Source organism: Rhipicephalus microplus, chromosome 2, assembly GCF_043290135.1.
Source record: "Rhipicephalus microplus isolate Deutch F79 chromosome 2, USDA_Rmic, whole genome shotgun sequence".
Taxonomy (NCBI): domain Eukaryota; kingdom Metazoa; phylum Arthropoda; class Arachnida; order Ixodida; family Ixodidae; genus Rhipicephalus; species Rhipicephalus microplus.
In genome coordinates, this window is record NC_134701.1 from 269,866,070 (window position 1) to 269,888,520 (window position 22,451).

The 22,451-nt window shown below is 49.5% G+C and overlaps 1 protein-coding gene and 1 non-coding gene across 2 annotated transcripts in view; both read right to left on the bottom strand.

The window, feature by feature from the left end:
• Positions 1 to 22,451, bottom strand: part of LOC119169232 (uncharacterized) — a 75,589-nt gene that overhangs the window by 52,582 nt on the left and 556 nt on the right. The gene's annotated exons all lie outside the window — the stretch shown is intronic.
• On the bottom strand, positions 5,795 to 5,913 carry LOC119170893 (5S ribosomal RNA). The gene has a single exon (XR_005109772.1). It is a non-coding gene; the product is annotated as a 5S ribosomal RNA (ribosomal RNA).

Consider the following 22,451-nt stretch of genomic DNA (forward strand, 5'->3'; position numbering starts at 1 on the left):
AGTCATCCAATCTCCTTCGCTAATGTCTTCCGAGTAGTTTTAAGCCGTTTAGCATAGACGGAGGTTGAGTGACTAGGAGTTAGTTAATAACCACGCCCACATGTTCACACTATTTAGCTACCACTGAGCAACGCATGTGCAAACTACAGGAACCGCAGCTAGCAACAGCCATTAACTATCGAACGAGTAAGTGCATCGGTCGGGAAATCACATGGGAAGTAACAGTATAGTTATAAATCATTTGCGCATAGGCTATTGACACAACAGGGGCTCAGCTTGTCGCAACAGACACGTACCATACAGGAGATCACTTTCGCGACTCGTTGTGGAGTAGATTTCCTCACGTCATACTCGCTAGTGGCGCTGCGTTTATCAACCGGAACAAGTTTTGCACCGTCGTTTCGATTAACAAAATCTTTGTGGTGAATCCTTCGCAAGTAGACGTCACGTCTTAATACGAACTATCATCGTCTGCGTAATTCCTATATATGACACTTGTCTGCCGAAAAATTCAGAGAGAACCTATCTATTCTGTTTTTTTTATTTATTATTTGTAGATATGTGTGCAGGAAAGAACAGCGTCATCTGTAAAACCCGCCATTCCTTCTTTTTCGGGTAGTGCATAGAAATACTCGTCTTCAAACAGGCAAACAGACGAGCAAAGAAAACAGAATTGCAGTACACCGCTAACTGACCTTAGTGAAGGCAAAAACCTCACCATCGCTCGCCGTTCGGTCTAATCCACAAACCGTCCAACGTTGACGCTAATACATGCTAAAAGTCTACGAGAAACTCACATAGGCATACTCAATAGGCAGTAGAGTGGTAGGTGCTAGCGTTAGTAACTTTGCCTAAGGCACTTCGTGGGAACTGGCGCAATATGATGAGTACAAAGAGTCTAATCTCGATTCATTCTCAACGCGCGACAAATGCGCGGGAACGCCTTCAAGCCGACGACAGCGCGCGACATGTGTGCGCAAGAGTACGTCATCTCTATACAAGTTGTGTTTAGCGCACACACAGCACAATGCTTCTTTGTGTCCGCGTACGCAATTCTTCGCCACCGTGTAACTGCAGGCAGCATTGAAGGTTCGACGCAACACGATAGCGATGAAGGCCCGCGAAAGGAATAAACAAAAAAATGGCAGAGTAAACAGAGAAGACAGGGATGGGTCTACAACAGAGCATCGCTTAGTCTTCATTCGCCGTGACCATATCGAATCAGAAACGCGTTTAGAGGCGGCAAAGGCGGCCGTAAGACGTCCTTGCCACAGAAGATGGCAGGCGGCGGTCGGTGCCAGCGACTTGTGTACTTTGTGACCCGCATTTGAAGAAAAAGGAAGGGCACTGACAGTTTGAGTCATCAGTGACGGCGCACCGATTCAGAGAACAAAGACGAATGGGTAACCACCACTTGATATACGTGTTAAAAGCAACGCGAGCCTATTTACGGCACTATAGTGCCATAGAAAGTCCTCGGGCTACCGCAGAACTCCTCTGAGGTGGATGTGTCTAGCAGGTTGCGCAAGAAAAAAAGAGTGTGCGACGGCTATCGTAATGCTAATCATTCTTGTCATAACATTCATTTTCATACTGTATCTCTGTCCTTCCCTCAAGCACTTTACAGAGCTTGGAATATCAGTAAACAATTGTATCAGGTCAGTTGGTATGAATCCATCTTGGTAGGAAGCGCAGCCACTATTGTACAGACCACACAACACATGCGCTTAATAGTGACTGCGCTTTCTACCAAGTTGGAATATCAGTCTGTATAAGCTGCGTACCATTAGCGTAAGATAGCCACCTCCCTGACTTCTTCTCTTGTGCTTCTCTTTCTCTGAATCGGCAGACAAGAGTGTCTGCACTAATGCCGACCCCTTCGCCTTCTTTCCTTGGCGTTCCTCCATCTTTCTCTCTGTCTCTCTCTCGTTCACTCGCTCGCACACGCACACGCACACTGAACTTAACTTTCTGGGGCAACGCAAACACGAATGTGTGACATTTATGTTTCAGGCCACGGTGCACAAAGGAGCCAGTGCCATGCGTTTCTTTCTTCGTCGGACCATCCTTTTAGCACGCACTGTGCATCGACCGGATGCTTGTGTATCTGCATTCGTAAATCTCGCGAAACTCTCGACCTCCCGTGAACTCCGAGGACCAACGCCCACAACGTCGGCGAGCCCGTGGTGTTGCGCTGTTCTGGCGGCAAACTCCGTTTATGTATACGATTGTCTCGAATCTGCTGTCGCTCCACTGTATGAAAGAAGCAGAAGCAGCTCAGCTTTGTTTGCTGCCGTTGTACGAGACGAGAAACCAGTTCTGTCGGTGCTTTTCAGTGCACGATTGCAAGAGAAGGAAGAAAGTAATACGTAATAGCGGGTTAAAAAAACAGATAAGAAAAAAAAACAATGGAAGGCCCGAGTGCGGCGTAGGTGTGACAGGCGGCTTGCGCCACTTAAGCGGTGCGGATCGCAGGGAAACCCGCCCTAGCGGCAACGGGCGGAGAAAAACGCCCGCGTTTTACGCTTCTGAGAGCATGCACCTGCGGCACGCGGTTAGTTCTCCACGACCGCAGTGGCGGCGGAAGTTGGGCACAACGAAAGGAAAAGCGCCCAAGTGTGCACGAGACCGACCCAGTTAGAGACAGCGGCAGCCGCGGTTTTGTAGAGCACCACTGCCCCGCCTTGCCCCGACGATGCGTGTTGGCCAGTTCAGCATGCAAACATATAAATTGAATCACTCGCCGCGGTCACTTAGCGGTAATGACGTTGCGCTGCTGACCACAAGGTCGCCGCTTCTGTTCTTTTGGCCACAAAGTTTCCTACAACATTTGTTAGAGGGAACTGTGGCGCTGCGATCGTTAAGCCACACTTGAATGATATAGATAGTATAGTGTATACAGATAGTACACGTATTTGACTAATATTCGTGCTAGCGGCTTTGAACGCAGTTGTGGCTTTGTTTATGGTTGTGATTCGGGCGTTTTTTTTTTCGGATAAAAGAGTTAATAATTGCGAAATGCGCAAGCCGATTTGAATTGGCGAGCTTGAAAATGTGAGGTGATGAAGTGGAACTGCACGCTGAACATTTGCGCTGAAATTCGTCTAGCAACAAAACAGCTACAAGCTACTCAGAGCCAAACGGAACTGAAATAACAAAGGTTAGACAAATCTGTGCTCTATTCATTATTCACGTGCCGTCTGAAACACCGTTCATTGCATCTCTCATAAGGTGCCATTCTCCCACAGACACTTGCGCCAGAGCTCCGGGACATAGCCACAATTATTTTTCGAAAAAGCGTGGTAGGCGTAACCATACTTCATTATGTATATTAGTGCTTACGTGTTTGTTTCATTTTTTTTCGGGGTGGGGGGTTGATTCCTCAACGCCACCCCTGGCTACGCCTCTGCCAGACTTCCCTTTAATGTATTATTAGGAAAGTATATCCCAATGGCTACGGAGGTCGCATTTCGATGTTTTAAACTATCATTTAACCACATATTCTGGAATTAAGCGCCAAGCTTGGAGTCTATTTTGCAATTAGATGGAACGAGACGACAAAGGTACTGTTGCAATCCATGTGAGGATGATGCACTAACCGACGATACCGGTGTTAGCTTTGTGTGCTCATGTGATAGTTGCTCGGCCTTTAAAGTGTCAAGCCAGGCACATGCAGCATGGTAGTTCAGTAGATGGATCATGGCGGCAAAAGATACACGACGAAAGTTATCGTGTATCTTTTGCCGTTTTCCTGTGGTCTTGTATACCTGGACCAAACGAGTAGATGCATTAACATTATAGGTTGTTGGAACACAGGCGTTTTTTTTGCAAGAGAAAGTATACTCGCATGTGTCCCAACATGTTGCACAGTGACACTGCGCTTTTATATTTCATGAGGCTGAAGTTCTATTGACACACAAAGACCAGACCACAAGAAAAATTATTGAAGCACGCAGTATCAACAAGAGGGGTGAACAATGCATTAGCATGTCTTCTATAGGCCTACATGATAGCTAAGTTATGTTGTTAGCACACTATCTTAACTTTTCTGCTGTTGAAGAGTACACATGCGTTGTATCAGAGTTTTTGCTGCGAAAGCTGTTATGAGATCACAACTCGATTGATTGATTTGTGGGGTTTAACGTCCCAAAACCACCATATGATTATGAGAGACGCCGTAGTGGAGGGCTCCGGAAATTTTGACCACCTGGGGTTCTTTAACGTGCACCCAAATCTGAGCACACGGGCCTCGACATTTCCGCCTCCATCGGAAATGCAGCCGCCGCAGCCGGGATTTGAACCCGCGACCTGCGGGTCAGCAGCCGAGTACCTTAGCCACTGGACCACCGCGGCGGGGCATGAGATCACAACTTTGTCCGCCGCTGCCGCCGCCAGTGTCTTAACAACATCACGTGGAATTAGAAAAAGCACTTTGCACCAATGACACAGTGGGGCTCGGACCCGGGTCCGCTGGGTTCCAGCCCAGTATTCTACCACTGAGCCGCCCTGGTGCTTCACCAGGTGCTTCACAGTCACAAGTAGCTCTTGATGCTTTCCAATGACGACACGATTTTTCAAGTTACTGTCACGACTGCGACTGAACGATGTAAGTCAGCTCCGGTCGCTACTCTTGCCATTTAATAAAGACGATAAATAAAGAGCAACAAGAGCCTTATGGCAGTCACCTTATCATTAACCTTCAAATATTTTAATTAATGCCACTATTAGTGAGCTACAGGCCTACATTCCATCAATTCCTTGCCCTCGGGGGTCGTAGTACTTCCTTTACATTGGACTACATAACGCATGAACCGTGAACTGGTTGAAAAGCACCACATTTTATTCGCTCAAAACGGCGCCGACTGCCATTACAACACCCACTTATAGACGCTACATGCGAAGCACGTTTTCCCGATTATATATTGAACAAAGCCGGAAAAAAAAATAGAGCTCGACCTGACGATTCATCGCTTCATTTTTATGACTTTTTCGCAACACGCATAATATTGTAATCACAAAGTATATACTCATCTTTGTTATCACTTATCCAATCTCCATTCGCGTATTCCGGTTCGCCCACGATCTGAATGCTATTAATTCTGCCCTTACTGCAGGTAAGCGAAACAAGCAAAGTACAAAAACAAGAAGAAAGAAAAGTTGAATCGCACAAGCACTCCGTGGAGGCTCGATGCATCCTCGGCAAGGTGTCCAGGGGCTTCTTCCCTCACACTTGGTAGAACAACCTCGTTCAGCTACGAAGTAACGTTGCAACACGCGGTTGCGCGCCAAGGAACGTCACTCTCATATCTCGTCGCCAAAAATACGCGTCGGACAGGAAGAGCGTGCAAATCTGGAAGCGGCCGAGTGGGAATCGGCCAAATGAGAGCAGGCGTCTGCACATCGTTAATCAAACGGTCCGGCTTCCTCTCTATTCCCACGGTTGTGCTTTGCATGAGCGCGACCGTACGGCCCTGCTCCTCGTGGCACATATACACGAGACGACCGGATGGATAGATAGAGAGAGGTATACATAGAGAGATGATTGATTTATTGATATGTGGGGTTTAACATCCCAAATCCACCATATGATTATGAGAGACGCCGTTGTGGAGGGCTCTGAAAGCTTCGACCACTTGGGGTTCTTTAACGTGCACCCGAATCTAAGCACACGGGCCTACAACATTTCCAACTCCATCGGAAAAGCAGCCGCCGCAGCCGGGCTTCGATCCCACGACCTGCGGGACAGCAGCCGAGTACCTTAGCCACTAGACCACCGCGGCGGGGCAAAAGGTGGTGCCACCAGCACTCGGTGTTCCAAGGTGGTCTCCCTTCCAAGTACTGACCGAGCCCAATGCTGCTTAGCTTCGGAGATCGGACGAGAACCGGCGCATTCAGCATGGTATGGCCGATGGCTATATACAGAAAGAAAGAGAAAGGCCAAGGAGGGGCAGGTGGTTAACCAGGTGGCACCCGTTTTTCTACCTAACAAGGGCGATGGAGAATGGAAGGAAAAGACTAGACAAAGGATAATGATAGAAATTGTTGGGATTTTGCATCCCAAAATCCCGTCAAGAATATGAGGGACCCTGTAATGGAGGTCTTCGGGTACTTTGTCCATCTCGTGTTCTTTAACGTGCACTTACACCGCACATTACACGTACGGGCTTCTAGCTTGTCGCCTCCGTCTAGATGCAACCACCGCGGCCGGAATCCAACCCGCAATCTTCGGGTCACCGGTAAGAACAGATAACGGAAGAAGGAAAGAAAGGACACGATAGCGCGCGGGTGTATGTGATTGGCTAGTAAGATCACGTGGTGTCGTACATCAGCCGTAACTCATTTCGAGATTCATTATCATTGTTTTGCTTTATATCTTTCATTATTCACTTCCCGTCGTGGTACAGGTACGTGTTCTCGAGGAACTAACTGTCTGAAATAAGCACATGTTCGACGGTGGAAGATATGAAGATAAGCGCAGCACACATTGCGCTGACCGCGTTGCGTTGATCTCCACCGTGCACGCGTGTCAGGCTCAGCAGCTTTGTCATTTGCTCAAAAAGCCAGTGTTAAGCACTCTTTTCGTTCCACCTTGTCTTTCTTGCACTCCACACGTAGAAGCGCGACGTTTAGAAAACTGTCCCGACCGGGCGACGCCTAGCGGAGTCGCGATCACTGCTGGCCGTGCGGTCGTGCCCGAAATATTAAGCGAGCTCCAGTCTCCGCCGGCCGCGTATTATTAATGCCGGATGCGTGTTATTTCTCACCCTCGCGGAGTTGGGCAACTGCGCTATAACGTAGAAACACCCTTCTGGGCCGATTCCTGCCCTCCTTTTTTCGTGGAAAAAAAAATTAAAAGGCGGGCGTTGGAGCATTCAAAATGATGCGCTTGTTGGTTGGAAGCGTCCGGACCCCGCAAGTAACGGAACGAGATTGAGTCGCAGCGTGTGCTTTTCTCGTTCAACAGGTTCTGCGAACGAAAAACGATCGAAGATTTGGGAAACAGAATATCCGTGGTAGCAGCTTCGGGTCATCTGTCTACGTCGCCCATTCTGATTCCGTCCTTCGTTACGTTTCGATGGCGCGCAAATACGTACACTATAGGTTGCAGTGGTTATGCGGCGTTCAAAACGCTCAAGGCATTGGTACTTAGGTTACCGACCATCCCGGCCGTAATTCGATCATATCTGCCAATCTCATCAGAGGACTCCCTCGTTAATATATTCAAGCACACAAGCGTGAACTGGATTGGCCTAGAATGCTCACACACAGGGTGCTCTGCAGGCGCTCAGTTACACATGGCCATTGCTTCAATCCGTTTGTTCAGACATACAGTCAGGTTGTACAGACGCTCAGCAGTCGAGTTGTGTAATCAGCAAGGCTATACCGCAGCTACGGTACCAGCATATAGAATGAAAGAGGCAGAGAAATTCCTTTACATTAAAAGAAAGTTCCCACACATTGTCTTGCATTTCATTCGAAAACAAAGCGAGAAGTAATCCTCTTGAGCAACAAAAAACAACAAAAAATACGGGACAAATAATCTTGGTCGTTTCAGCCAACGATCGTCCACGGATCGCACTAACGCAGTCATATATGCGCGCGCGGTAAAGTGACGGCAGCGAGAGAATATTGCGCGACCACGCAAGACCACTCTCGTGAGGCAAGTTTTACACAACGCGACCGTGGAGCGGCATTAAAGAGGCACGGATGAATGATCTGTCCGGACTCGAACGAAGTATCTTGTAGCACGTATACACGCGAGAGAAGGAGAATGAGGAAGGAATGCAAGAGCGATTGATTTACGCAGGAGCACGGCATTTTACCCCTGCACGCGCACGCCTCGACGATAAAACATTGTACAAGACGCCATTCGAGCAGAAAAACTCCCCTGGCGTGTAAAAATACAGCGTTGGCGAAAGAGTTCGGTAGGCGGTGATCAGTCGACGCCAACGGACCCGGCGAGACAGAGCTTGAACGCGTGGCGCCGGTCGCTTCGGCGACGCGAAGACCTCGGAGACATATAGGCACGCGCACAACGAAGCGGGGAAGGAGACACCAATTCTACTCCATTCATTTACTCACTTAGACCTTTCAGGATATTTTTTTAATGCGTGTGCAGGTTTATGGCTACCCATGTATTGTGACGATAATGGCGACCAAGACCAGCTATAACTCCACATTGAAACCATTGATTGATTGATTGATTGATTGATCGATTGATTCATTGATTGATTGATTGATTGATTGATTGATTGATTGATTGATTGATTGATTGATTGATTGATTGATTGATTGATTGATTGATTGATTTGGTGTGTTCAACATCCCAAAACAGCCACACGGTTTTGAGAGACGCCGTATAGTGGAGGGCTCCAGAAATTTCGACCACCTGGGGTTCTTTAACGTGCACCCAAATCTGAGCCCACTGACCTATACAACATTTCCGCCCCCATCGGAAATGCAGCCGCCGCAGCCGCGATTCGATCGCGCGACCTGCGAGTCAGCAGCCGAGTACGAATAAAAACAATCGTTTACATCGTAAACCTTTACTCCAGAAAGCGGGGACCAATGGCAGCGCACTTTGCGAGAACCGCGTCATCGCTTCATTTCAAGTCTTGCATACGTTTCGAAGCTCGTTTTCTTCCGGACTCTACTGCGGTGAAACTTTGCCCCTATCCCTGCGCACGCACATGCCCGTAGAGAGTTTGCTTACGGAGAGGTTCGTTTTACGACTAACGCGCGGACTGTATCCATGCACTGGCGTATAATGAGAGGTATTAGGCGGCGCTCCCAACCCTCAGCCTTGATATATATGTACGGCGATGAGTGCTGCCGGTCCGATAACGGCGCTTATACGGTGGCACGAAATTACGCAGGCGCACGTGTCTTGTAGAAGAAGACCTTGGAGCTGGATGAACGTTGCCGGCTGACGCCATCTAGTTGAAGTGAAAGATTGACGGTTTGCCACTATAGTGGCAAACCGTCAATCTTTCACTTCAACTGAATAAATCAACCACCGCTAACATACTGCTAGAATATATTCTAGCAGTATGTTAGCGGTGGTTGATTTATTCAAACTTTATTTCGGTTCTGAGAAGACACAGAGGAGACCCCGCGCCACCCGGCTAATCCCACGTAGGTAACGTGAAGCCGAGCTTGGCGGAACATTCACGGCCACTCTGGACGGCCAGGGTTTGATCGTGAAGTTCGGGGCTGCGTAAGAACGCAGCCCACCTGTCCTCGCTGAAGCGGAGCCGATGGCTTGCACATTCTCACAACACATGGTTTAATGTCGCCAATGGCCCACAGGCAGGCCAACCCGCACTTGAATACAGTTCAGGGTACGTGGCATAAAGAACTGCAGTGTTAGGATACGGACTGGCTTGCAAAACTCTAGAGGTAACTGCGCGGTCAATTCTCTTTTTTTCTGACCCCACGCCCTTCGGACTAGAGTGCAGGAGCAGCATGTTGTGCGTATAAAATAGCATTGATTCGTTGATCGTCTTATTGACAAAGTGGCTGCGAGTCCATTTAGAACTATACATGGAAACGAGTACCTGTGGACGTTTTGTTGTGTCTAGCAACGGACTGTTTACTTTGATTTACGTAATGTATAGAGTCAGCTTCGAAAATTGGGGGACTCTTAAGCTTCGCCTTTAAAAGTTGAACACGATAGCGATATTCTGTTCCTAGTGCGTACTTCGAACACTTCGTGTATGACATCTTTTCGAACTTGATATGCACCCACTATACGTGGCCTTAAGGGTGCTGTAACCTATGTGCCTCTTGTAGGGGGTGACTGGCTTTAAACTATGAAGTCATTGCAATAATCCCAATTTCTGACGCCCGATGGTAATGTACGCTTGTACCACGCATTATTACGGCAATATTTCATGTCGTAGGGTGAAGACAGGACGCGTGTGTTTCGTGAAGCATGAAACTTAGTTTCACTGCATTTCCAAATAGGGGAAGTTATTTTTACCCTGTATTCTCAAGCAGAGATGTGGCTGTGGGCCAGAACACCTGCTTGACTCGTAAACGACCCCGGTTTGAACCCCACATAGACCTAGAGCTTCTTTTATTTATTTTATTTGCATTTTTTTAAAATTTTTTTGTAACGCAAAGATGGCCCGTTTTTCGGTCACGCAAAGCTGATGATTTTTTGCGCGCACAACCAATGACGCCGACGCTGGAATTTTTGCCGAACTAGCTCTTCCACGCTATCGCGTTAATATATGGAACGTATGGTCAAAGGTTAAAGCCAGATGCCAACGTACTCGCACTAGCCTATTCACACCGATGTTACTGCAAGCATCAGGTTACTGTTCTTGACGTCGGGGAGCTGCACCTAGAATGGCTCAGTGCCAAGATCGAAGTGATGAACGTTAATTGTGGTACAAACAGGGACATCAGGTAAAAGCTCTACTTGCATAAGAGCCGGTTCTAACCAACCATCAGCCTCCCGGTTTGTTTATAACCATACTATGTTCCTAGATTGCGGACAACGTATTCCCTGCCACGAGTCGATACGGTCACCTTCGGGAGTTGGCCACTGAGAGCCCATAAACCTTTCAGTAAACAGACAAAATAAATCCTTCCGATAGGAAGCATTGCCATGCATGCAGCTGGGAAGCGAGAGAAACCACGTTAATTCGGTCGCAAGTTCCTTCCACCAGCAACTGCTGCTACGCTGCACGCTTCTCGTGGGAATCGGGCGTGCAGGACGGGACATCTTCGAAACGTTGTATGTTTGGCGAAGAAGGGGTCAGGGTGAAATGCGGCGTTGTAAGGTCGCGCCTCGCCGCGATGACGACGGTGCTCCCGAGCCGAAGGTCGCTACCGGGTGAATCGGATCTCACCTACTGCATTTGTATCCCGCGGTACATATATGATCGATCGCTTAATCGAGCCCCGACGTAATCACCGGGGGCTTTTCTAAGCTGTGTGCATGTGACGCGAACCGGTTACTTTTATTGCCATGGGCAACATCCCCTTCAGTCGCGAATTACGATGCGCTCTCAGAAACTGGTCAACTTCGCCTGGCATAATACCAAGGTACTCATTAAAAGCAAGAAAACAAAGCAACAAGTTGTCTTGTGTGAGTTTTAGGTAATCAAAGTCAGTGAGTGAGTGTGTAGCTGATTATTTAATCATTCTGCCGCCAGTCAGCTTCAGTACTTGCAGAGAAAGAGTGCACTTTTATAGATTAATTCGATGGGGTTAACGTCCCAAAACTACCATATGATTATGAGAGACGCCGTAGTGGAGGGCTCCGGAGATTTCTACCACCTGGCGTTCTTTAACATGCACCCAAATCTGAGTACACGGGCCTACAACATTTCCGCCTCCATCGGAAATGCAGCCGCCACAGCCGGGATTTGATCCCGCGACCTGTGGGTCAGCAGCCGAGTACCTTAGCCACTAATACCGTGGCGGGGCAAAAGAGTGCAGTTTTAGACCCGAATTGCATGCACAGTTTGTATGTTTTTATTGTTGTATATTTGTTTCAAGCGAATAAAAAAAATTTTTCACGCTGTCCCCAGAACGCGTCGCGTCGAACAATGCTCGAACGTGGTAGTGTATCCAGCGAAATGATCCTCTGCAGCAATACGCAGCATAATGAACTTAAATGATCGCCAGTTGCACACTCTGGAGGCCCGCACGAATGTGCCGATTAAGTTTCAAGCAATTTGATGACACACGCGGGGCGTGACGTGATTGAAGGTTGCACGTATATTTGTGCACACCGTGACTGGAAAGATTATACAACGTGAAACACGGACGTCGGCCGATCCCTACCACTTTCTGTACACGAAAGCCGTGAACAGTTCTCGTATGTATCTAACGGTACAGCTTGGACTGAAAATGGCGCTGGCACTAAGCAACAACTACGCAAGAGAGAACATTGATTATATCTTGGGAGGGCACAAGCGCCTTAACGTCAGACGAACAAGTATAGACGTACGCGCGAAGCGGGGTGCAAGGGGAGGGGGGAGTTTAAAAGGGGGTATCTGCGCTATACTTTTTCTGAGTCAAATTTGTGAAGTCATTGGACAGATTCAGTTGAGCGTCCACAACAGCTCTGCGAACGCAGCCTGGAAATGGCTGGCAGGCTGCATCCGCAGAGCCGCTCGGTAGCCTAACTAAATCTGTGTATTATCTATAAAAAGGAGTATCATGCGGCCAAAGAGGTTTTTTGACAGTAGTGCAGCCGAAGGCCCCTCATATCTCATTCCTAAAAACTGCTTGCTTGCCATTTCTACTCCCAGCTAGCAGGCATTGTGGTGAGCACGCCATCGCTACATGTTTTTTTTTTCTATTAATTGTGCAGCATGGACCTGATCAGAAAAAGCAGCGGTGGGGAATGCTGCGGTAAAACTTGCCCCCCTACCCCACCCCCCTGCGCACGCCTATCCGAACAAAACATGGAAGCAAATAGATTGACCGAAATACAAGAGCACAAAAGATCCACTTAAATACCTAACAGCGGGGGAAGACAAAGGAACTATACAGACGAACCATCTAGCCATGCGCATGGCTAGACAGCGTCTATTCCCGTTATTCATTGACACGTCTGAAAGCCATCAAGCTTACTGTTTGCGTGTAACATTTCCCAGTTAAGCCATATAATCGTGGGCTGGCTAACGCACATCGCAGCTGTGATGTGCCACGCCTCAGCGAATTGAGAGTCCAACCTGGAGGCACGGGCTTAGCGCGAACCTTAAGAAACGGGAGATCGGATTGCGCAGAGTGTGACACGGTCACCTCTATTCCTCCTTGACTAGAACGAAAATCATGGTTGCTTGACCTTATCAGTGCGTTGGACAATGGCTGCCCGCAGAAGCAAGGCATATACACAGCGTTGTGCGTGCCTTGTTTCTGCAGCTGTTGGTAGTTTAATGCGTCGTAGTTCACCAATTACTCATCGCTGAACGTCACTGCGATCGTAGCAATGTTTAGGAAGGCGTTCGTGCTTTTTTTCGTTTTATTTCTCGCGCGATAAGATTGGCATTATGCCTCCTTGGTCTAGATACATTTTATGTTGCCATCAGTACATCTGTTTTTTTCGATAAACTGAAGTTGTTGATTTACGGATCATAAAAAAAATTATTGGTGCACACACTTCCCCACCTCCTCTTAGTGGCTCAACGTCCCAAAAGAAAGTTCTCCGACATATGGACGCTTTTGCCCATGAGAAAACTACATAAGACCATAAAGGGGCGGCAAAAGTGTACGAAATTGCCCTAATTGATTTTAACAATCTATGGAATATTGTAAAAGAGAGAAAATCGAAGTTGACAACCTAAGCCCTGACTTTGTCAGCTATATATGTTGACTGGCTATCAATTCGACATACCTGTCAATAATCAGTGCCAGCTTAATCAGTAATAATATTATATGAGCCAAATTAACGTCCCATAACCGCGATATGATCACGAGATACGCCGTAGTGAATGGTTCAGTAAATTTTGACCATCTGGAGTTTTTTGACGTGCAATGACATCGCACAGTACGCAAATTTCATGCTTTTCGCCGCCATCGAAAGACGACCGCCGTGGCCGGTATCGAACCCTCAACCTTTGGGTCAGCAGCCGAGCTATACTTCACCACGGCAGCATCGCATGCAGTCGGTCCTGCGTTGCCATGTACTCTGTGCTGTTTCACTTACGATGGTTTTCACACCAGGACCCCATCCGTGTCCAGTAACTCAAGCTCGAGTTTTTTTTTAATATTTTTAATACACATAGGACAAAGCAAGGCGTTCGAGATGTATTACGTTTGAACCGGGCAAAGCTTTCTTTTTTATTTTTTTAATATAATACCAAGGAGACAACGCGTATCATCTGATAAAACCAAATTCGCTTTCTATAGAAGATTGCGCTAGCGGCTTCGTCGTCAGTCGTGACCGGAAGGTGCTGAGCTGGACAGGTGGACGAGCATTTAACATTGACAATGCGTTTTGTTTCCTGAAATTTAAACCATTCTCAAACCCACGTTATATTGCGCATACTGCTTTGAATAATGAGACATACTCGAAGCCTTATATTATTATTATTATTATTATTATTATTATTATTATTATTATTATTATTATTATTATTTGCATACACAAGGACACAGAGGAAAGAGGGAGAGAACAAGCTGGCAACTGCCACCTGGAGGGGCACAACGCCTGCTCACTCTTTCGGGAGAAGGGAAGAAACAGATGAAATAAAGATTAGAGGGCAGAAAGAGGAAAGAAGATGAGGAAGGGAAAATGACGAATATTTCGACAACTGTGAGTAAAAAGCATAAATAAATAAATTGTGAAGAAGAAGATGTGCCTGCAGCGAGCAGCATCGCCAACGCCCGGATCTCTCGGCTCGTGCTTCGGTTCGTTGCTGTGCCGATCGCTGGACGGTTGTTCACGCTGTCTCGTCGCTGTCCCTAACGACTCATAAACCTCCTCACATTTGGTGGAAGGTGCTGTTAATCCCCGTCGCTACACCCTGGAGCTGCGAAACCGCACGCTACCACCTGTCATGACTTCCAACGCCACTACATCGACGCCTTCGCTCCAGTTCAACTGCCCTGGCCATCCTACGCTACGGGAGCCGAAGGTCTTCAGCGGTGCAGATGGGACCGACGTCAAAGACTGGCTCGAGCACTACGAACTGGTGAGCGCCAACAATAAATGGGATGAAGCCGACAAGCTGGGCCACGTGATATTTTATCTCACTGGCGTCGCCGAATTGTGGTTTAATAACCACAAACACAACATCCCCACATGGAGCGTCTTCAAGACGTCATGTGCTGAAGTGTTCGGTCGGCCGGCTGTCCGCAAGCAGAGGGCAGAACAGCGCCTGCGCGTCCGCTCTCAGCAGACTGGCGAGACCTTTACCAGCTATATTGAGGACGTCGTCGACCTTTGTCAACGTGTGAATGACACCATGCCCGAATCTGACAAGGTCAAAAACATCCTGAAGGGCATCGACGACGGCGCATTTCAAATGCTCTTGGCAAGGAATCCAAGCACAGTTTCAGAAGTCGTCAGCTTGTGTCAGGGCTACGACGAGTTGAAAAAGCAACGCACTCTGACTAGGCAGCCTCAGCCTGGTGGTGAGTCGCTGTCCAGTTTCGACTCCATGCCGGACAATTCACCATTGCTTCAGCAAGTCCGAGCCTTCGTCCATGAGGAAGTCGCCCGCCAACTTTTCCTAGTGCCCTTTACTCACGAGACCACCACCCGTCTACCTGCCCCGCTTCGCACTGCTATATCGGAAGAGGTTGCACAAGCTGTTCCTCTTGCGCACTACGAGCCACCTCTACCTAGCCGTGGTCACTGCCCGGGTGGCGCACAGCCGGTAGGCGCTCCTGTCGCCTATCCGCCAGCCGTTCAGCCTGTGGCCGCGCCCCTAACGTATGCAGCGCAGCCTGTGGCTCCTCCTGTCGCCTTTTCGCAAGAGATGCAGCCCGTAACCGCGCCGCTCACATATGCAGACGCTGTACGTAGGCTCCCGCAACCACCCTACACCACGCACTCACAGCCCGCACACCCGGCTGCTTATACTGCACCTTGGGCGGCAGCACCAGTCGCCAATCCCTGGAGGACACCCGATAACCGACCGATTTGCTACGCTTGCTTCACTCCCGGACACGTTGCTCGCTACTGCCGCCGTCGACCTCAGACGTTCGGCAACTATGCCCGGTCGTCGCATCCCGGCAGCCAACCCTTCGTCCAATACGGGCCCGTCTCGCCACCTTGCTATGCGCCTACTGACCACCTTGACTTCCAGCCGCAACGCGCACCTTCTCCTCGTCGGCGATCACCCTCCCCCATGCGTCGCCGACCCGGACCCTCCGACAAGGAAAACTAAGCAACGCAGTTCAAGAGACAAGAACTGCGCCGTTTTCGAACTGTCTAAGCCCTCGCTCCTCTCCTGCTAACGTGGTCGCAGTAACTGTTGAAGGTTATTGTACTTTCGCCCTTGTGGACACTGGCGCCGCTGTTTCTGTTATTGCCGCTAATCTCTGCCGTTTATTACGCAAAGTAACGACGCCGCTTTCCGGACTGTCGCTTCACACCGCAAGCGCACAGCAAGTAACGCCTCTCGCAGCCTGAACTGCAAGAATCTCCATCGAAGGCATTCTTTACATCGTGGAGTTTATTGTTCTTCCTGTCTGTTCGCATGACGTCATCCTCGGGTGGGACTTCCCATCCCGCCACAATGCCGTCATAGACTGCGCAGGCGCCGAAGTTGAGTTTTCACCCTTGTATGATGTCCCATTACTGGACGCTCCTCATCAGCCGCCGGAGTTGCTCGTTCATGAAGATACCGATATTCCGCCTGGAAATTTCGCCCTTGTTCCCGTTTCATGCAACGCCTACACTGACGCTACAGTTCTTTTTATGCCTTCCGATATCTTCAAATGTCGTCGAGCTTTGCCGCTAGCTTTCGCAACAATTGACCTTGCCGCCGGAAGAAGCAACATGTTCGTAAGCAATCCACTTTCCACACCTGTCACATTGCTTGCGGGGGAATGTCTCGGCCGCGTGCAGGATCTCGACCCTTCGTTTTTGTTTGATGTCCCGGACGACTACTGCGACCACCCAAAAGCACTGTCGGCAATCGGGGAGTCGTCCAATGATACGTTTTCCAGTGCCATCGCCGACACTCTCACTCCCACCGAACATGCCGACCTGCTGGATCTTCTGCATGAGTTCAGGAGTTCGTTCGATGTGTCGCAACCTCAACTGGGCCGCACATCACAAGTCAAACATCATGATGACACCGGCCTACACCAGCCACTGCGTCAAAGACCATACCGTGTCTCCGCTGAAGAGCGCCGCGTCATCAACGATCAAGTCGAAGATATGCTTCGTAGAGACGTCATTCGACCATCTCACAGTCCCTGGGCGTCTCCCGTCGTCCTGGTGCGTAGGAAAGACGGATCTATCCGATTTTGCGTGGACTATCGTCGTTTGAATAAGATAACCCGCAAGGACGTCTATCCTTTGCCGCGCATTGATGACGCCATTGACACCCTTCACGGAGTGGAATTTTTCTCGTCGCTAGATTTGCGGTCTGGCTACTGGCAGGTCGCAATGGCAGAAGTCGATCGCCAAAAAACGGCATTTATTACACCAGACGGACTATATGAATTTAACGTCATGCCCTTTGGGCTTTGTAACGCGCCTGCCACGTTTGAACGTCTTATGGATAATACGCTACGTGGCCTCAAATGGAATATGTGCCTCTGTTACCTCGACGATGTCGTGGTTTTCTCCCATGACTTTCCTACGCCCCTCCTTCGCCTCAGGCACGTTTTGAGTTGTCTGACCAACGCTGGTCTGCAGCTTAACCTGAAAAAATGCCGCTTCGCTGCACGCGAGCTCGTCATCCTAGGCCCCATCGTGTCCAAGCACGGCGTATTACCAGACCCAGCAAAACTTCGAGCAGTCGCAGAATTTCCCAAGCCGACGACCATGAAAGAACTTCGCAGTTTTGTAGGCCTATGCTCCTATTTCCGGCGCTTTGTTCGCAATTTTGCATCTATCATGTCACCGTTAACCCAACTTTTTCGTGGTGACGTGAACCTCACCTCCTGGTCCCCTGCATGTGACGTTGCCTTCACTACTCTGCGCCGTCTGCTCACTTCCCCACCTATTCTTCGCCACTTCGACCCGACGGCTCCTACCGAAGTGCACACCGACGCCAGCGGCGTCGGGCTAGGCGCGGTCCTCGCTCAACGAAAGCCCGGCTATTCAGAATACGTTGTAGCCTACGCTAGCCGCACTCTGACGAAAGCCGAAACTAATTACAGCGTGACAGAAAAAGAGTGTTTGGCTCTGGTGTGGGCGCTTGGAAAGTTCCGGCCGTACTTATACGGCCGCCCGTTCGATCTAGTAACTGATCACCACGCGCTTTGCTGGCTCTCCACGTTGAAAGACCCTTCTGGCCGCCTTGCGCGATGGGCACTCCGCATCCAGGAGTACGACATTCGCTTCGTATACCGCTGCGGACGCAAACACTCTGACGCTGATGCTCTGTCCCGCTCACCTTTACCACCAGATCAGACGTGCGGAAACACTTGCCTCCAGACCTTGTCATCACTAAATCTCGACTCGATTGCCACCGAACAACGTCGTGACCCGTGGATCACCTCTCTTATCGAATATTTATCTGGCACGCCCAACCTTCCAGTATCTCGATCCCTCCGACGTCAAGCTTTCCATTTCGCCATCCGCGATCAACTTCTTCATCGACGCAACTACGCTCCCGATGGCCGCCGGTGGTTGCTGGTCATTCCACGCACTTTATGATCGCAAGTATGTGCCTCCCTTCACGACGATCCGCCATGTGGCCACGCCGGAGTGTTCAAAACATATGAACGCCTTCGCTATCGCTACTACTGGCGCGGCATGTACAATTTTGTACGTAAATTCGTGCAGTGGTGTCCTGACTGCTAGCGACGTAAATCAACACTGCCACGTGCGACTGGCGCATTGCAGCCACTTCCATGCCATGCCAAGCCATTTGATCGCGTCGGCGTTGACCTCTACGGTCCCCTTCCATTGACACCAGATGGTAATCGGTGGATTATAGTGGCGGTTGACCACCTGACACGCTACGCCGAAACAGCCGCTTTGCCGAGCGCTACAGCTCAGGATGTCGCCTGTTTCATTTTGCAACGCTTTATCCCTCGACATGGTGCACCTCGAGAGCTCCTTAGTGACAGAAGCCGCGCTTTCCTTTCCGAGGTCGTCGAAACTCTGCTTTCGGACTGCCACGTCATTCATCGGAAAACAACAGCATACCACCCGCAGACTAACGGAACGGTTTAACCGCACGCTAGGTGATATGCTCTCAATGTACGTGGCATCTGATCATAGCAACTGGGACCGTGTTCTCCCATACGTCACGTTCGCGTATAACACCGCAATACAAACCACCACGGGATTCTCACCTTTCTTTCTTCTTTACGGACGCGAGCCTTCCCATACAATTGATACCCTACTTCCTTACCGTCCTGATGCTTCCGAGTGTCCACCTATCTCCGATGCTGCTAGACAAGCCGAAGAGTGCCGCCAGCTCGCCCGTGCGTTCACCTCGGAAGAGCAACAACGCCAGAAAGAAACCCGTAGCACCTCTCTTCCGGATCCCAGCTATGCCCCAGGGTCTCTTGTGTGGCTTGCCATCCCATACCAAACACCGGGACTCTCCTCGAAACTTGTCCCCCGGTACGAGGGGCCTTACACCGTTTTGGAGAAAACATCTCCGGTTAATTTTCTAATTGAACCAGTTTCCCGATCGGACGACATGCGCCGGCGTGCACGTGACATCGTCCATGTTTCCCGACTGAAATCGTACCATGAACTTTTGCCTGAAACTTCATAAGTCGCCAGGATGGCTCCTTTTTCAGCGGGGGCGATTGTGAAGAAGATGTGCCTGCAGCGAGCAGCATCGCCAACGCCCGGCTCTCTCGGCTCGTGCTTCGGTTCGTTGCTGTGCCGATCGCTGGACGGTTGTTCACGCTGTCTCGTCGCTGTCTTTAACGGCTAATAAACCTCGTCACAAAATAAATAAATAAATAAAGACCATCTATAAACGGGTGGCCAGGTCCGTTTGTTTCGTAAATGTAAGGAGAGCTCGGTGGCCCTGGTCGCGTCGGGAAGCACTACCACTCGAATAGAGGTAGTCGTCTATGGTCGCGCACTTAAGTCCTATGAATTTACATTCCTTAATCAGCAAATACCGCTGCGTAGCAAATGTGGGACAGTGCACTACGAGATGGTCAAATGTTCCGCAGGAGCCACAAGCTGCGCACAAGTGACTGTCCACACGCCCTTGACGGTGTAATCGTTCACGCACCAGCACAGAGCCCACTCTTAGTTTGTACAACAGCGCTCGGGAACAACGAGGCAAGCCACGGCCACGAACACGGGGAGGGAACGATGCATTCGCCACACGCTGGTCTGGGTGCTGCTTTAGGGGGTGTCGGCGTATAAGCAGACGAGCGTTGTCCATCGTACATAGAATTCCCGGACAGTCACAGCCATCATGGTTGCATGACGAAGCAAGGCGATCCACTTCTTCATTGCCCGCAATACACACGTGCGAAGATACCCACTGTGCAGCTAGGCACACCTCACGTGACAAGATAATGGTAATGGATTCCATGATGCTGCTCAGAATGAGGCTGTCGGTCTCCTTGCTGGTGAGTCTGCTAAGGGCACCAAGAGAGTTAGTGAGGATGACAACCTTCGATGCTGGTTACCCTTCTTGTACGTACTTAAGGGCGACATCAATCGCTGCTAGTTCAGCCGTCACCGACGATGAAGGGTGCGGTATTCTAAACAACCGCCTGAAATCGGTTGAAGGGCAGAAGAAAGCCGCAGAAGCGCTCAGGCCATCGCTGCGTACAGAAGCATCCGTAAATACTTTTGCATAGTCTTCGAAGTTTTCAAATAAAGTGTGAATGGGCTAATTGGTATAGTTCCGAAACAGGTTGGTCAAACTTTTTGCGTATTCCGGGAATCGGCAGATGGGTAGGGAAGGCACATGGCCTCTGCTCTGTCGATGTTGGCAACTCAATAGTTTCGCTGGAATTGTCAGTAATGTCATGGAACAAAGCCACCATTTTAACCATCCGAGAAAGTGGGCGCTGTAACAGCCTGTGAAGGAGTGTCTTGCCATGTGGGGCTCGGTTCAGACGCTCAATATGACGTAGCGCTCTCTGGTCAGCTTGCAGCCTTAGCGGCAGCTGGTGTTCTTCAGCCACCGTGGCATGGATTGTGCTTCACGAGGTAAGCCAAACAGTACTCGGAGGGCAACACGATGATGCCGTTCCAGCTGAGACATTAAAGCGGGCGGTACATTCAAGACTGGCAAGGCATACATTACGCAAGAGGGTACAGCTAATTGGTAAACCTGTAGTGCCGTTTTCTGATCAATGCCCACACCCCTAGCAGTCAAGGCGGCTACATACATACTTGAACAGGGACAGTGATTTTGGCCTCACAATTTTATCAGCAGGGTGCCAACAAAGGTGATCATCGATGATTACATCCAGGTAGCGATGTTGGTGTACCGACTGTATCAGTGTCTCTCCTAGGTAAAGCCTGCTAAAAGCCTGCTAAGGCTTCGACGTGCGCGTTGCCTTGGATGATACGCGATCGCAGCTGACTTCGCAGGTGAAACCTGCAGGCCAACTTCCACCAAGTATTTGGAAGTTGCATTCAGAGCTCGCTGCAATATACTACAAAGACGTGGACCACGGTGTGACGGACCACTGACCCAGAGTGCGATGTCATCAGCATAAATCGCTATGCCTATAGGAAAGTCACATTCCTGCGGTAATCAGCCTGGACGTCCAGCAAGTACGCTGTTAAAGAGAAGCGGTAACAAGACGCTGCCTTGTGGGACGCCACATTTAATAACGCGAAGTTCACTCTGTACTTCTCCAATGCGCACTTTCATTCTGCGATCAAATAGAAAATCACGAAGAAAGTGTAACAGACGACCTGAACTTCCTCCACTCATCAGTTCACAAATAATCGCCTTATGTGGCACCGAGTCGAACGCTTGCTGTATGTCAAGAAATAGAACATACGCTGAATGTCTGTTTGCTCGAGCAGATTCGCGTGGTGATATTTTCATAGCGAACGGAGGATTCATACAGGCCGAAAGAGTCAGAATTTTTATATTTACCATTTATTTTATTTGGGGGGGGGGAGGCAGAGTAGGGTGCGAGTGCGTCCTTTATTTCGAAACAAAGCTGTTGACGACGCACTCGCTTCAGTTCAACGAACCAGTAGCGAGCGCAATCAGTTTTCCTGACATTCCCTTTGGGTTATCTGAACGTACAGTTGCGAAACTTTCTGACGTCGGTTGATTTCTCCAAGGCACTGAGGTGTGCGACACTAAAGAGCGATTAACGCGATACCTAGACGCATAGATAACTATTACGGATGCATAACTACGCGAAATTATGCTAATTTAGTGCTGTGTCTTAATCATTTCCCGCTCCTCACTTTCCGAATGAATGGAAAAGCACCCTGGCACCGTTATCACCGCCAAAATCCCGCAGTAGTGAGGGATGAACGATCAGAAAGCAATGGGATTCAAGTCAAGGAACATGCGACCATTCTAATTCGACATCACTACTTCTCCCGCTTCGTCAACACCTACGTTGTCACCAGAATCGGTCGCGGTCGCGAATGTATGGATGATGAGATGGCGATCTAATCGTCCGGGATCATTCACTGCAGTATACCGGCTCTTTCGCGCTATTCACGAGAGGCGAGGGGCAACTGCGCAGTGCCCCTTTCTGGCCATCGTTCCTAATTGCAAAACACTCTCGTTCGCTTCCTCGTCGTCTAGCAGGACCCGTCGAAGCATGGAGACAACGACCGTCGTTAGCGCACGCGCCAGCACGTGTAGGCAGCGGCGAAAAGAAAACAGGACACA